General features: G+C 42.8%; 1 long non-coding RNA gene across 1 annotated transcript in view; it reads left to right on the top strand.

The window, feature by feature from the left end:
* The window catches only part of LOC133078815 (uncharacterized), a 211,905-nt gene extending 198,568 nt beyond the window's left edge, over window positions 1-13,337 (top strand). Inside the window, exon 4 of the long non-coding RNA XR_009697946.1 lies at window positions 12,405-13,337. This is a non-coding gene — a long non-coding RNA (uncharacterized LOC133078815). The remainder of the gene's footprint in view (window positions 1-12,404) is intronic.
* Window positions 13,338-15,895: the final 2,558 nt, after the last annotated feature.

Raw genomic sequence — 15,895 nt, 5'->3', positions numbered from 1 at the left:
CTTTACTGGATCCTGAGAGTGGGCCCGGTCAGAAATGAGAACAGAGCTTCAGGGTCTTAGATGGGAGGGTCACACCCCTTCCAGTTATGTTGCTTTTGCAATCAAGGCACATGAGACTCTCAAAGGAACCCCTGCTGAAGTTGAGTTCACAATAATAAATTACAAACCACCAGGAGAGAGAGTCTGCTCCAACAGAGAAATTGACATTCCAAGAACTGGAAATAATAGAACAAACTGAAAGAGATTCTAAAATGTGTTTAAAATATTTAGAGATCATTGAATGTGGATCACTTTGCTTTTCTATATGTTTGAAACCAATTATAATTTAAAAAGAGAATCAAGGAGGGCAGTCAAAAGTTTAAGTGAAAAAGTGACAGGAATTTTAATTAGAAATTAGAAGCCCCACCTATGAACACCCACCCCTTTCATCCTGTCCCCCTTTCTTCCTGGTAGCCCAGGCTATAGAAAGCCAGTTTGCAATCTAGGTCAGCAATCAGAGTGGTATGTTATCATCTTTATTCAAAACTCCCGAAACAATATGATATATGTCTTGTCAAACAAAAATATAAGAATGTATTTCTCATGAATAGATAGAACAGGTATGAATTTTCTTTTGCTCAGAGGAAAGTAAATGGATACGTATGACTTCACACGCACTTCTGTTTTATCGCAGCCAGACACTTAATTTCCCTGGGATGCTATCCATAAACAGAAGTTGCTTGTTGCCATGGATTTCTGCTCTCAAGTTTTGTTTTTTTTTTCTTTCCTTTTTCCTTTTCCAAGACTTGAGCAAAGCCAGCCTAGCTAAGAAATAAGCAAATTATTTTTAGTTTTTTCATGAACTCTTTCCTTCCTTTGGCCCAAGGCCCATTGGACCATCAGAGGGATTTTAATACTAAGGTTGGTAAAGAAGAAGTGTCTTTGCTGGACCACTTATCTCCATGCTTGCCCCTTACCAGCTAGAACCCTGGGCGCTCCCAGGAAACAGGAAGCCCTTGCTCTCATTTATTGGGGCTTTACAAGAAACACATTACTTTTCAGACATCCCCAAGGTACTTCAGACTTAGCACATTTCAACAGAGAGCTCTGGAATCTCCTCCTTGGAGAGGGTCACCTGAGCCAGAAGCTCCGCAGGCCTCCCTGACTCCTCCTCCCATTCATCCTTCTGCCCGTCACTCACCAGCCCTTTCAATTCTACTTCTCAGTGTATTCCAAATGGAGGATGTATTTTTCCCTGAATAGGTTTGGGGCTGCCTTGGAGATCAAAAGATCCAGCCCCCGTCCCAGGATGTCTTTGCTCAAGCCTTACGTACACAAGGAAAACTTTCCTTTGCAAACCTCCAGCCTCCATTGCCAGCCTCCGCAGCATCCCTTTCCGGGCCCCACCTCCAAGCAAAGTAGTCCTGCAGGGGTACGGAAGTGTGATCTCTCCAGAGCCCCTCCTTGGAGTCTGTCCTTTTCTTGGAATCAGATGCAAAGAAACAACAGTGCAGCAGAAAAAAATTAACCCCGAACAAACAATAATTCGAAATTCTTGTTCTCCCCTTCTTTTTTCCTGAGCAGTAGGATGGATTTCCCTTCTCTTCTCCTGCCCATGCTGTGGGAGTGGGAATGACACTGAGGATGGGGACGGAAGTGATCCTCAGCTCGCAAGCAGGAATATTTCTGTCCTGCCTCTTTCCCTGATAAGATTAACTCCCCTCGTGGCTGAAAAGGAGTCAGGAAACATGAAGGAGAAGCAGCATATCCTTAGGGGAGAAATCTCTGGCATCTCTGTCTGAAAGAACTTACCATCTTTCCAGGAGGATTAGATCTCACTTGCCACACCTGTCGTGGGTGTTTTCAACTGCAACTCGGCCTTCAATTATTATTATTTCCGCTTGAGGTGTTCCAAGTGTTGACGATTTCCATCCCTTGGGGTTTGCAATTAAAACTAGGTCTTCATAGACCTTAATGTAAAACACAAAACTATAAAACCCTTAGAATATAACCTAGGAGAAAATCTTGGTGCCCTTTGGGTTTGGCGATGACTTTTTAGATCTAGCACCAAAAGCATGATCCATGAAAGAAATAATTGATAAGTTGAGGTTCATTAAAGTTAAAAACTTCTGCTCTGTGAAAGACACTGTCAAGAGAGTGAAAAAACAAACCACAGACTAGAAAATTTTCGCAAAACATATCTGATAGAAGACTGCTCCCTAAAAGATACAAAGAACTCTTTAAAATAAACAATAAGGAAATAAACAACCCAGTTTAAAAATGGACAAAAGATCTTACCAGACATCTCACCAAAAAATAGCAAAAGAAGATATGAAAATATGCTCACCAGGGACTTGCAAATTAAACCAACAATAAGATACCACTTACACACCTATTAGAATGGCTAGGATCTAAAACACTGACAATGCCAAATGCTGGTGAGGATGTGGAGAAACAGGAACTCTCATTCATTGCTGGTGGGAATGCAAAATAGTACATATAGCCGCTTTGGAAAGCAGTTTGGCAGCTTCTTACAAAACTAAATGTACTCTTACCATATGATTCAGCAATTATGCTGCTTGGTATTTATTCAAATGAGTTGAAAACTTACGTCCACCCACGAATGTTTATAGCAGCTTTATTCATAATTGCCAAAACTTGGAAGTAACCAAGATATCCTTCAATAGGTGACTGGATAAACAAACTGTGAAACATCCACACAATGGAATTTATACAGCGCTACAAAGCAGCGAACTATGGAGCCATGGAAAGACATGGAAGAACCTTAAATGCTTCTTTCTTTTTTTTTTTTTTTAATTAATTTATTTATTTTTGGCTACGTTGGGTCTTCGTTGCTGCGCTCGGGCTTTCTCTAGTTGTGGCGAGCGGGGGCTACTCTTCATGGCGGTGTGCGGGCTTCTCATCGAGGTGACTTCTCTTGTTGCGGAGCACGGGCTCTAGGCACGCGGGCTTCAGTAGTTGTGGCATGTGGACTCAGTAGTTGTGGCTCGCGGGCTCTAGAGTGCAGGCTCAGTAGTTGTGGCACACGGGTTCAGTTGCTCCACGGCATGTGGGATCCTACCGGACCAGGGCTTGAACCCCTGTCCCCTGCATTGGCAGGCAGATTCTTAACCACTGCGCCACCAGGGAAGCCCTAAATGCTTATTTCTAAGTGAAAGAAGATAATCTAAAAAGGTTACATACTATAAAAGTCCAACTCTATGACATTTTGGAAAAGGCAAAACTAGGAAAAAGTAAAAAGATTGGTGATTTTCAGGGTTCAGGGGAAGAATGGGTGGGGGAGGAATGAATGGGTAGAGCACAGGGGTTTTTTAGGTCAGTGGAGCTATTCTATATGATTCTATAATGGTGGAGACGTGACAACCCATAGAAAGAGTGAACCTTAATGTAAACAATGTAACTATTATTAATAATAATGTATCCATATTGGCTTATCAATTGTAACAAATGTACCACACAAATACAATGTTAAAACAGGGGAAACTGTTTGTGTGGGAGGGATGGAGTATATGAGAACTCTCTGCACTTTCTACTCATGTTTTCTGTAAACCAAAAACTGCTTTCTGAAAAGTAAAGTTTATTAATTTAAAAAAATGTTTCTTAAGGGCAAAGGGCCTCCCAAAGGTCTCCTTGTTGTAGCTGAGGTCCAATGCAATTTTGGGGCATTTCAAATGGACTCCTAGCATCAATCCAAACCACGAGTTTTATTAGGTGTTCTGGCATGCTTGCCCAATTTTAAACTCTAGAGATAAAGACTCTAAATTTTATATCAATCCATCTGTCTGGCAGTACACTTGACTAGTCCAAAAACCTGAACAGAAGACAACGTCACCTAGAGGCAAGAGCCTCTAACTAGAGTTGCACACGTACGGCTGATTGACCATAAGAACTGACAGGCCTGAATAATGATTGTTTCTCTCTTGCAATATTGAACTTTTTAAAATTCTAAAGATAATTTTTAATACATTTTTATTTTCAAGTAGTTTTAGCTCACAGAAAAGTTGTGAAGGTTGTGCAGAGAGTTCCCGTATACCCCACACCCAGTTTTCCCTGTCATTAACATCCTGCATCAATATGGTACATTTGTCACAATTAATAAACCAATATTGATACATGATTAAGTAAAGTTCATCCTTTATTTAGATTTCCTTATTTTTTACCTAACATTTTTTCTTTCCCAGGATCCCATCCCAGACACCATATCACATTTGGTTGTCATATCTCCTTAGGCTTCACTTGCCTGTGACAGTTTCTCTGACTCGCCTTGTTTTTGATGACCTTCACAGATTTGAAGTCGAGTATTTTATAGACTGCCCCTCAGTTGGAATTTGTCTGATGTTTTCCTCATGATTAGACTTAGGTTGTGGGTTTTGGAGAGGAAGATCATAGAGGTGAAGTACCTTCTCTTCATATCCTATCTAGGATATGCGCTCTCACTATGACCTTGATAACCAGGCCTAGGTACTGTTTGTCAGGTTTCTCCACCATATGGTTCCTCCCCACCCCCTTCCCTACGGTGCTCTTTGGAAGGAAGTCATGATGCTTAAGGAGTGAATGAGTGTGCCCCACCTTCTTAGGGCAGAGTACATCCATAAATTATTTGGAATTCTTCTGCATGGAAGATTTGTCTATTCTACCCCAATTAGTTATTTAATAATTTATTTATATTAGTATGGACTCATGGATATTTTTAAATTATACTTTGAGTTAAAATCTAATACTAGGTTATTGTTGATCAAATTTCTCCAGTTTTGCCATTGGGAGCTCTTTCAGTTGGTCCCTGTGTCTCTGACATACCTCCATAACTTTGCCTTTATGGAGCACTTCCTTACTTTCTAACACTGTAAGATGCTCCAGGCTCGTCTTGTATATCCCAGTCCTAGAATCAGCCATTTCTCCAAGGAGCCCTGGATCCTTTTTATTGGAGCGTGATAATAGAAACCAAGATCTGGACAATAGGTGCATTCATTGCTACCAGGGTCTTATTGCTTCTAGGGCCTCTCAAATGACAGAGCAAGAAAATATATGTGTGTATACTAACTTGTGTACACACATATCTCTAAATATTTCTATACGTAGCCATATTTATCTGTATTAAGCTAAACGGGAGTTCATACTGATATCTCCAACTCTAATCTATTACTGCGTGGATCATTCTAGTCTCCTCCCATTGCTTATGTGTAAACTAACACTCCATTAGTGAGAAACCTGGCCCCAACCATCCACCATCCATTTATGTAATTGTTATATATATTGAGTAGTTTTACAATTGTTAACCCTTACCCCTATGGGAAACACTACATCAACTAGAGTTCAGTACTTACATACAGTTCCTTTTGCTTTTAGTCCTAAGTCTCCACTCATTTCTAAAGTTACTCTCCCACTCCCTTCAGTGAAGTTACTTCATCCATTGGTAATACAGTTAAATTCTCTTGTCGTTATTCAATCCTGGGATTCTCCAACCTCCTAAATGATTTTTTAAATTTACACAAATTAAAGTTCATTCTTTGCTCTGTAAAGTTCTATGAGTTTGATAAATGCATAGTATCCATTATTATAGCATCATATAGAATAGCTTCACTGCCTTAAAAAAAAAAAAATCATCTGTGCTTCATCTCAGTCAAGTCTCCTCCCTCTCCAAACCCCTGGCAACCACTGATCTGTTTACTGTCTCTACAGTTTTGCCTTTTCTAAAATGTCATATAAATGGAATCATAAAATATGTACCCTTTTAAGACTGGCTTCTTTCACTTAGCAATAGACATTTAATATTCACCCATATTTTTGCATGGCTAATTCCTTTTTATCACTAAATAGTATTCCATTGAATGGATTTACCACTGTTTATCCTTTCACTTACTGAAGAACATCTTGGTTGCTTCCAGTTTGGGGTAATTATGAATAAATTTACTATAAATATTCATGGACAGACTTGTGTGTGGACGTAGTTTTCAAATCAGTTGGATAAATACCTAGGAGTATGACTGGGTCGTATGGTAAGACTATGTTTCACTTTGTAAGAAACTGCCAAACGGTCTTCCAAAGTGGCTGCACAGTTTTGCATTCCCACCAGCAATATACGTTCCTGTTGCTTCACGTTTTCTCACCAGCAATTGGTAATGTCAGTTTTTCGGAATTTAGCCATTCTAATATGTGTGTAGCAATATTGCATTTTTAAAAAATAAATAAATTTATTTATTTATTTATTTTTGGCTGTGTTGGGTCTTTGTTGCTGTGTGCGGGCTTTCTCTAGTTGTGTCAAGCGGGGGCTACTCTTCACTGTGGTGCGCGGGCTTCTCATTGCGGTGGCTTCTCTTGTTGTAGAGCACGGGCTCTAGGCACACGGGCTTCAGTAGTTGTGGCACAAGGGCTCAGTAGTTGTGGCACATGGGCTCAGTTGCTCCATGGCATGTGGAATCTTCCCAGACCAGGGCTCAAACCCATGTCCCCTGCATTGGCAGGCAGATTCTTAACCAGTGTGCCACTAGGGAAGTCCTTGCATTGTTGTTTTAATTTGCATTTCCCTATTGACAAATTATGTTAAACGTCTTTTCATATGCTTATTTGCCATCTGTATATCTTCTATAGATAATTTTTATTTTTAAATAATTTCAAATCTACAGAAAAATGACAAATACAGTATAAAGAACTTCACTATTCTTGAACAATATGAGAATAAGTTGCTGGCTTGATGCCCTGTCACTCCCCAAAACTTGAATGTGTATTTCCTACAAACAAAGACACTCTCCTAAATAACCAGAATACACAGCTAAAACTGGGAAATTAACATTGATACATTACTCACATCTACTCCTCAGACCTTATTCAAGTTTCACCAATTGTTTCAATGACATCCTTTATACAGAAGGATTGAGTCCAGAATCACGTGATGCATTTAATTGTCACATCTTCTAGTCTCCTTCAATCTGGAACTGTTTCCACTGTTCCCCAGTCTTTCCTTGACTTTCATGACCTTAATACTTTTGAAGGCTATGGGCCAGTTATTTTGTAACTGTCCCTCAGTTTGGTTTGACTGAAGTCCCCTCAGGTTTAGATTCAGTTTTGTATTTTGGGCAGGAAGTTCACAGGGGCTGCTCCTCTAGGTGCATCTTGTCAGGTGGCACCTGATTTCGATTTGTCCCATTACTGATGATGGTAACTTGATTAAGGTGTATCTGTATCTGCCAAGCTTCTTTACTACAAAATTACTCTTTTTACCTTTGTAATTAATAAACATTTTGTATGTGGCTGGGGGGGGCGGTCCTTTGAAACTAAGTAAATATCTTGTTCCTCATCAAACCTCCTCCTACAAGTTCTAGCATCCACTGATGATTCTTGGATGAATTACTCTGCTGGTTGTGAGATGATGCTTTTCTCACTCCATTATTCCTTATATAGTTGGCATTCTGCCATATGGAAGCATTCTACCGTTCTCCCCATTTATTAATGTATGGACTCACGGATTTCTCTTTCATTCAATGGATCATAATTGCCCCAGATTTGGCCAGTGGGAGCTCCTTCTGTGTCTGTTTGACATGTTGTATCATTCTTTGGGCACTTCCTTATTTTCTGGCACAAAAAGATTTTCCAGGCTCATCTTGTACTTTCCCTGCCCTGCCCTTTTAATGGAGAATGATATTTAGAAAGCAAGATCTGGACACTAGGGGAATGTATGGCTTTTGGGATGTCATTGCTCCCAGGGACTCTCAGTGAACATGGCTGGGAACAGAGATAGGAAGTACATGAATGCATATACAGACATGCAAACATACATACACAGTTATATAATACACACACATTTACATCTGCATTTATTTTTATATCTATTTTAATGTATATTGAAAACCATGAATTTACACTGATAACTCCAATTTTCATCTAATCCTAAAGGGTTCTGTTTGTTTGCTAGGGCTACCATAACAAACTACCACAGACTGGGTGGCTTCAACAACAGATATTTAATTTCTTACAGTCTTGGATGCTTGAAGATGAACAGATACGTTGAAGCAAGTATAGTAAATACTAATTGTACCATCTAGGTGGAACATGCACAGGTGTTTACTATACAGTTCTTTGAATTTTTCTGTATATTTGACATTTTTTGCAATAGAATGTTGGTAAGGGAAAGAGTAGGGACCACTGTGAATAAGAGAAAAAGCGCTAGCTAGCATTCATCTTGTACTACAGTATGCTGGGCCTTGTGCCAAGCACTGTTACAATCATCTCACTTAATTTTCTCAACAGCCCCATATTATGATTTTCTGGTGCTATTATTTTCTCCATTTTATAGCTAAGAAATCTGAGGCTCAGAGAGGTTAAGTCACTCATCTAAGGTAACAATGTTTGTGAACAGAGGCGGGACTCCAATTCAGGTATGTGTGATTCCATAACTGATGCTTTTAACTCTCTCACATCTAGAGCACCAGCATTCCTGTCCAACCTCCATCCATTTCTTTGATAAAAAGAGAAAGTTAAAACCCAGTAAATGGCTTCTAACGACTCCTTGATTTTTACACTTCTCCAGTATGGAATTGTACTTTCATAGAAGGAAAAATAAAGTTCTTATTTAAGTTCTCTTCCTTCAGGGATGGGATTGTCTCCCTCCCAGCAATCTTGGCAGTTGTACATTCTTTTCCAGGTGCTAAGAAAACTGGTAGCAGTGAGTTGTCATGTTTGCTGTCTCCACTTGTTCTAGCTGTACTCTGAAGGTAAGGTAGGGCAGGCTCTTTTTATGCATGAGAACACTGTGAGGCTCAGAGACTTTAAATATATTGACCAAGTCACACAGGATTACGGGACAGGACAGATCTGGCGCTCAAGTCTGGGGCTTTGGACTTGGCATTTCTCTTAACTGGTCTCCAGACTGGTTTCCGTCTAAACCAAGCCTGACAATTAAGCAGCACTTGCTCTTAGAGGCCCGCGGTTACTGTGGGTATTTTCCGGGGAGTCGTACTTATCTGCACTCCTCGCCTGGCATAAATTCCCAGAAAGCTTTTGAGCGGCGAGCAGGGATCTGAGCCGGTCGTCGATGTGCGCTCTTGGTCACCTGAGCGCCTTCCCAGAAAGGGCTGTTTTCTGTCTAGGTTTCCGTTCTCACAGAGGGCCTGTAAAACGCCTGGATGTCCCATCCCGTGCATCGTTGTATCCCTAGGGAGGCTGTGGCAGAGACCTGGGGCTGCCGATCTTCCCCAGCAGGAAAGGCAGAGAAGAGGCCCCGAGAGGAGGCAGTGCTTTGTCCGTGCTCAGCAGGGCTGCAGCCTGGGCGGGGCCGGCCTCCCTCGTGCCCTGACACCCCCGGGGCGGAGCTGGAGGCCCTGCGCGCGCCAGCTGACCAGATGACCTGAGCCGCTAACCCCAGACCCGCCCGTACTCAGCCGGGCCTTCCTTATGGGCCTGAGTCTCGCCGCCACACAGCTCAGCCCGACCGCCCCATTTGGAGGCTGCGGCCCACGGAGGTGGAGTGATTGGGCCGGCTGGACGGCCCCACCCGGGGTCCAGAGTCGCGGCCCACGCGGGGCGGGCGGGCCTGGGGTCGTCGGCTGGCGTGCCCGCGGGCTTTCACCCGTAGAGCCGCCGTCCGAGGTTCCGGTCTCCGCCTGGGGTCGCCTGAGCACTGCGGCTTACAGGGCTGCTCGAGATGACGTGGGGGAGGGGGAAGAAGCAGCTGCGCCGCGGCTGCTCGCGGCCAGAGCCCGAGGCGGGGTCGGTTTCTTGGCAACGGGGCCCCTCTCGGGTCGCGCCCTCCCCCTTCTTGGTCGGTCTCCCCTCCCCCATTGAAGCTCCGCGGAGTCAGAGCCCCGGGACCCGAGGCGGAGCCCAGGTGTGGCCTGGGGGGCGCGACCGGCGTGGGAGGGGTGACCCCAGGGCTGCCCAGCTGCGGACCGGCGTTTGTCCGGCGGGGCTGCGCTGGGGGCAGGGGACCCGGAGGGCCCGAGGGGGGCGCGACAAGTCTGTTTCCGCCCAGCCTCCGCCTGCTCCGGCTAAAACGAGTCTTTCCGGTGGGGCTGCCCAGCCGGGTCCGCCCTCCCCAGCCTCCTGGAACCCGCCCGGAAACGTGCAGTACCCCGCCAGGGCCGAGGGCAAGAGCAGGCCGGTGGGTGGAGCGGTTGGAGAGGCGGGAGAGCCCGGGTCCTGGGATCCAGCCCGGGCCGCGAGCCCCGGGGCCCCTCTTTCCGATCCGCTGAGTCCCCAGGGCCACCCTGACAGACGGTTTTGGAAAAGCTTCCTGGGTGATTCTGGGAATCAAGGGTCCAGTCTAACCTTATTACTTTACAGCTGGGAAAACGGAGGCACAGACTGTCCCAAGGCCGCACCAAGAGTTAGCAAACCACGAGGAAGCCAAGGGAAAGCCTACGGGGAGAGACCCGACAGAGGCCGGGATTTTTCCCAGGCCCTGAGTCCTGGGGGTCTGGAGTAGACAAGAGGGGCTAGGAAGGCCTGGGCGCCCGCTGCCCCGACAGCTTCCCCGGGGGGTGGACCGAGCGGGATCCCCGCGACGGCCCCCGGCCTCACGAAATTAATGAGGAAGATGCCTTTCTTTCCTCAATCCAGGAGTAGAGATTCCGTTTAACCACTGCAGACAGTAAGACAGGGACCACTCTCCCTCCCAGCCTGGCGCCAGCAGGAACCCGAGGGCATGTCAACAGGAGCCAGGAACTGGAGGCGAAGCATCCTTCATTTCCTCTGCGGTGGTGGAACAAGTGAGGTCTCTGATTGCCAGAGTCTGGTTTTTCAAAATCGTAGCATGCTGGCACCGAAAGCGGGGGTACCCTGAAGGATTCTTTTATCTGCTTAACCTTGAGTCAGACTTGCAATCAGCGTTTGATCAAAAAGCTTGGTCAGTTTCTCAAAATGCAAAATCAATCGCCGATTTTACTTTTTTACTTGGCATTTCCTTGGGATAGTCTCGGTTCTGGGGATGAAAGATTATAAACTGTTGTCTTAAATTCTGTCCTGATTAGCATCTTTCCTCAATTCAGGATTTCCCTGGAGCCAGATCTTTGCAGCTTCAGGATTATGACTTTTTTAAAATATAAGTTTGATGAATTTTTATCGGTTCCCTAAATTAGAAACTCCCTTAATTACAGGAGAAAACATTTTCAAAGAGAAAGGGGTAGACCTTTAGAACAAACCCGGGAGCAATGCTTCTAAAGAAAATCTCAGGGCAGGCAGGTCCTCAGAACCAAGTGAGATGGTCTTTTCTGCAGCCGTCAGGCCCACCGTCTTTCAGTTAACTCTTGACTAAAAAATAAAGAATAAATGAAGGTTTGCTTAAAGCTGTTCATCCTCCTGCAGAGGATTCTAAGTTGAGAGAAAACATGGTCTTGGTTAAATTGTTTTAAAATTGGGCTTGGGTGGCCAGATGGTAGATGAGGGGAAATTTCCCCTTGTAAAAGTATTTCCAGCTAATAAATGAAGAAAGAATGATAGATAGAACATCACCATTTTGTATTCCTAATGAATTAATGGATCTAGGCGTGATCAGCTATGGCTACTAAGTCTTGAAAAGAGAGAACCCACATGATGTGCTAATGGAAAAACTCAACACAAACTCTGAAGTCGTCTTGACACTCCTTACAGCCCTGCCCCCCCACAAATCAAAGCTGCATCTGATCAAGCCTCATCTGGATCCACAACACTACGGGAACATAATCAAAACTATCCACATCTTGTGAAACTACAAATGCCTCAGTTCTTTAATAATTAATTGCAAGGAAAATATTGCGTTTAGATTCTAAATCAAAGAAATGGTAAAAAGAAAAAAGTGACATTCACAGGACACTTGTAAATTTGAACACCAGTGTGGTATTTGATATTTAAAAAGTATTATTACATTATTTCAGAATGATAATATTATGGTTACATTTTTAAATATTTAAAAAATATTTTAACATTTTCAATGTATTTTGGAAATATGTGCTAAAATATTTACAGATGATATGATATCTAGATTTTATTTCTAAATAGTTTTATGTAGGACTTCCCTGGTGGCGCAGTGGTTAAGAATCCACCTGCCAATGCAGGGGACACAGGTTCGATCCCTGGTCCGGGAAGATCCCACATGCCACAGAGCAACTGAGCTCGTGTGCCACAACTACTGAAGCCTGCGCGGCTAGAGCCCATGTTCTGCAACAAGAGAAGCCACCGCAATGAGAAGCCCGCGCACCACAATGAAGAGCAGCCCCCGCTCACTGCAACTAGAGAAAGCAACAAAGACCCAACGCAGCCAAAAATAAATAAATTTACTTAAAAAAAAAAGATCTAAATAGTTTCATGTAGCAGTAAGGAAAGTAGGTGAAGGTATAGATGGAAACAAGGTTGAATATTAGTAGAGTATATGGAGGTTCATTTTATTATTCTTTTTTTTTAATGTTTAAATTTTTTTTATCTTTTACTTTTTGCAGGGTGTTTTTAAACTTGGGAACCTGCCTTGAAGCCTGACTAAATTGTCTCGGTTGGAGCTCAGGACGACTGGCCCATGTCTTGCTCTGTGAAATTACACATGTCATTTCTCACTTGTCCGTTCAAGAAACACTATGGAGGACCTTCTGTCTGCTTGAGCTTCTGAAATTATGGAGCTGACACTTCAGATTAGAAAATAACAAAGAAGGAAGCCACCAGATGGAAGCATGGAAGGCTTTGCAGAAGAACTGATGTTTGATATGGGTTCTGACAGATGAAAAGGAGCTCCCTGGGTGGTGTCAGTTCATCTTCTATAACATAAGGTGGTTAGACTAGGTCTACATGGAGGACCCATTTAATCCTAATTGATTCTGTGGTTATAACCTGCCCGTAATCAACTTTTTCTTCTCTGTGTGTCCCTCCAGGGAGTTGAGAGACCACCATGGACTTCCTGTCATCATTCTTTATTTTGTTAGCTGAAGCAATCCAGATTGAGCTGTTGGTCTTGAGTCTCCCAGTTGTGTTTGGAGGCCAAAGCATTATCACGTTAACCAGTCTGTAACCTTCTTAGGGAATGGTCTCTTGGGCTCATAGATTTATTTCCATCCATCTAGTTCCCAAGGCATTTCATTTAGTAACTGTAGCTATACCAAGGCGCAGCCTTCGTAATAAAGCCCATTTGCTCATCAAAACGTGGGTGCCCGTAGTCGACACCCTCAGCCTTCCCAACTGCTTTTATCTTCCCTCTCTTCCTGTGGGACATGCAGTTCAATATACAGCATGCATCCTGGCCTTCGGGTTAATTGTTCATCCTGATACTCTGCCAAAACAGGTCGAACTTTGTGCTTTGATGGCCTTTTCACCCATGTGACATGAACCATCTGTTGGGGCAAAGCTTAAAACAGCAATTGTCATTTGACAAGTAGTTGGCAGTATCACATCTCTACTCTGTTATGGAAAATTATTTTTCGGTTGTCATCTTCTCAGTTTTTGTGGATGTTTGTACTTTAAAAGGACAATTTCTGAAACTTCTGGAGAAGTAAGATAAGACTGTTTAAATTTGGTTGCTATATGTTTGTTGAATGAGTTTGCCTGGGCTATGATGCTGAGTCAAATATGTTGTCTTTTTAGGGACCTGGCTGCATCTAGCCGTGTGATCCAGAGCCTGGTGGAGGGCTGGGAATGCTAGCAGCTCCTCTAACTCTTACTACTATAAACCAGAGGTATACTTCACTGTGGGAAAAATATTGGGAAATTAGCTGTGATATATTGTATGTTTCCAGTGATTGCTCAAAAGCTTCTTATACTCATTTAATTAGAATAATTTACCTTAATAGAAAACTATAATTTTCTACTTTTTCCAATCAGTTGAACCAATGTGTACTTTTTTTTACCCACTCAGATGGAATTTATTACACCAAAGCTAATACCCTAAACCTGAATTTTTGTGCTAACCATCACTATAACTGAACAATTATGCTATAGGAATAGTTGAGACCTCTGCTTCTGGCTCTGAACACCAGCCTGGATCAAACCAAACCTCCCACCTCAAACAAGCAGAACAGCTGGATAATTTTAAAAATCTGTCTGACAGTGAGAACCTGAGAGGGCAAGATCCTGGAGAGAATGGAAACATAGAAAGGTGAGCCTGACATTTGACATTTGTCTTAGCTTGGGCTGCTATAAAATACACCATAGACTCGGTGGCTTAAACAACAGACATTTATTTCTCACAGTTATAGAGGCTAAAATTCCAAGATCAAGGTGTCAGCAGATTCGGTTCTTTGTGAGGGCTGGCTGGCAGATTGCCACCTTCTCTCTGTGTCCTCACATGGCAGAGAGAGGAGGTTCTGGTGTGTCTTCCTCATCTTATAAGAGCACTAATCCAGGGACTTCCCTGGTGATCCAGTGGTAAAGAATCCGCCTTCCAATGCAGGGGATGCGGGTTCAATCCCTGGTCCGGGAACTAAGATCCCACATGCCGTGGGGCAACTAAGCCCACACGCCACAACTACTGAGCCCACTTGCCTCAACTAGAGAGAGAAAACCTGCACACCACAACTAGAGAGAAGCCCACATGCGCCGCAACGAAGAGCCTGCAACAAAAAGATCCCGCTTGCTGCAACGAAGACCCTGCATGCCACTACAAAGGCCCAATGCAGCCAAAAAAAAAAAAAAAAAAAGCACTAATCCAATCATAGAGACTACACCCTCATCACGCCATCTGAACCTAATTACCTTCCCAAGGTTCATTTCCTTATGTCACCACGTTGGGGGCTAGGGCTTCAATATATGAATGGGGGGGGCACAAATATTTAGTACATAACAGCACTGTTATTCCCTTCAAGGCATTTACCTCTGAGAGCAGTGATTTCAATGCTAAGAAGCTGAGCAAAGCTTTGGCAATCTCAGAGAGGCCCTGGTAATATCCTAGGCTTTTGGTTAGGACCTTTGAAAGGCTATACCAGTAGTAAGGGCAAATCAAAAAAGGACCAACTCTCACAAAGGTACAACTTTGACTCAAACCAGATTAAGATGGTCTGCCTCTATACTAACTGTATTACAAAGCAAAAGGAAATCTCTGGAGAAAGATAGCATCATCCACAATACCACATTGATTGTATAATTTTTCACGTACAACCTGTAGCTGTTGATCATAATTTATTAGGCATACCAGGAGACAAGACCAAGTCACCCTAAACCAAGAGAAGAAATAGATAATATAAACTGACTCACGGAAATCCAGTTATTGGAGTTATCAGATATAGACAAATATAGATAGAATAACCTCTGATCAATACATTCAAGGGGATAAAAGACAAAATGGAAAATTCCAACAAGTAATAGAAGTATATAAAAAAAGAATCAATGGAAATTTTATAACTGAAAAAGTGTAATTAAAAATAAGAACATATTAGATTAGTTCAAAAAAGATTAGACACAGATGAAGTGAGGATTAGTGAATTGGAAGATAGAAACAAATATATCCAAAGTGATGCATCAAGAGACAAAAGAATGGAAAATACAGAAAGAGTATGTCATATTTTGGACATAGTGAAAAGGTTTTAACATAATTGTAGTTGGAGTCCCAGAAGAGGACAGGAAGAGGGAGGATTGAACAGAAGCAATATTTGAATAGATAATGGCCAGGAATTTTCCAAAGTTGTTGAAAGACATAAATCCACGGATTCAAGAATCCTTGTAGAGCCCTAAGCAGTATAAATACAAAGAACATCACACTTAGACACATCAGAGTAAAACTACCAAAAATCAAAGAATAAGAGATAATCTTAAAAGTAGCCAAGTAAAATGACAGATTACCTTCACTAGAACTATCATAAGACTTAGTGCTAACTTTAACAGAAACCATGAAAACCAGAAGACAATGAAATAACATCTTTACAGCACTGAAAAGCTAACCTAGAATTTTTTAGATGGGATCTTCGTTGTGGCTTGTGGGATCTTTAGTTGTGGCATGGGGAATCTTTAGTTG

Source organism: Eubalaena glacialis, chromosome 18 (genome assembly GCF_028564815.1).
Source record: "Eubalaena glacialis isolate mEubGla1 chromosome 18, mEubGla1.1.hap2.+ XY, whole genome shotgun sequence".
In the NCBI taxonomy this organism is placed as follows: domain Eukaryota; kingdom Metazoa; phylum Chordata; class Mammalia; order Artiodactyla; family Balaenidae; genus Eubalaena; species Eubalaena glacialis.
Note: the sequence above shows the minus strand (reverse complement) of the source record. Positions and strands in the feature narration are given on the sequence as shown.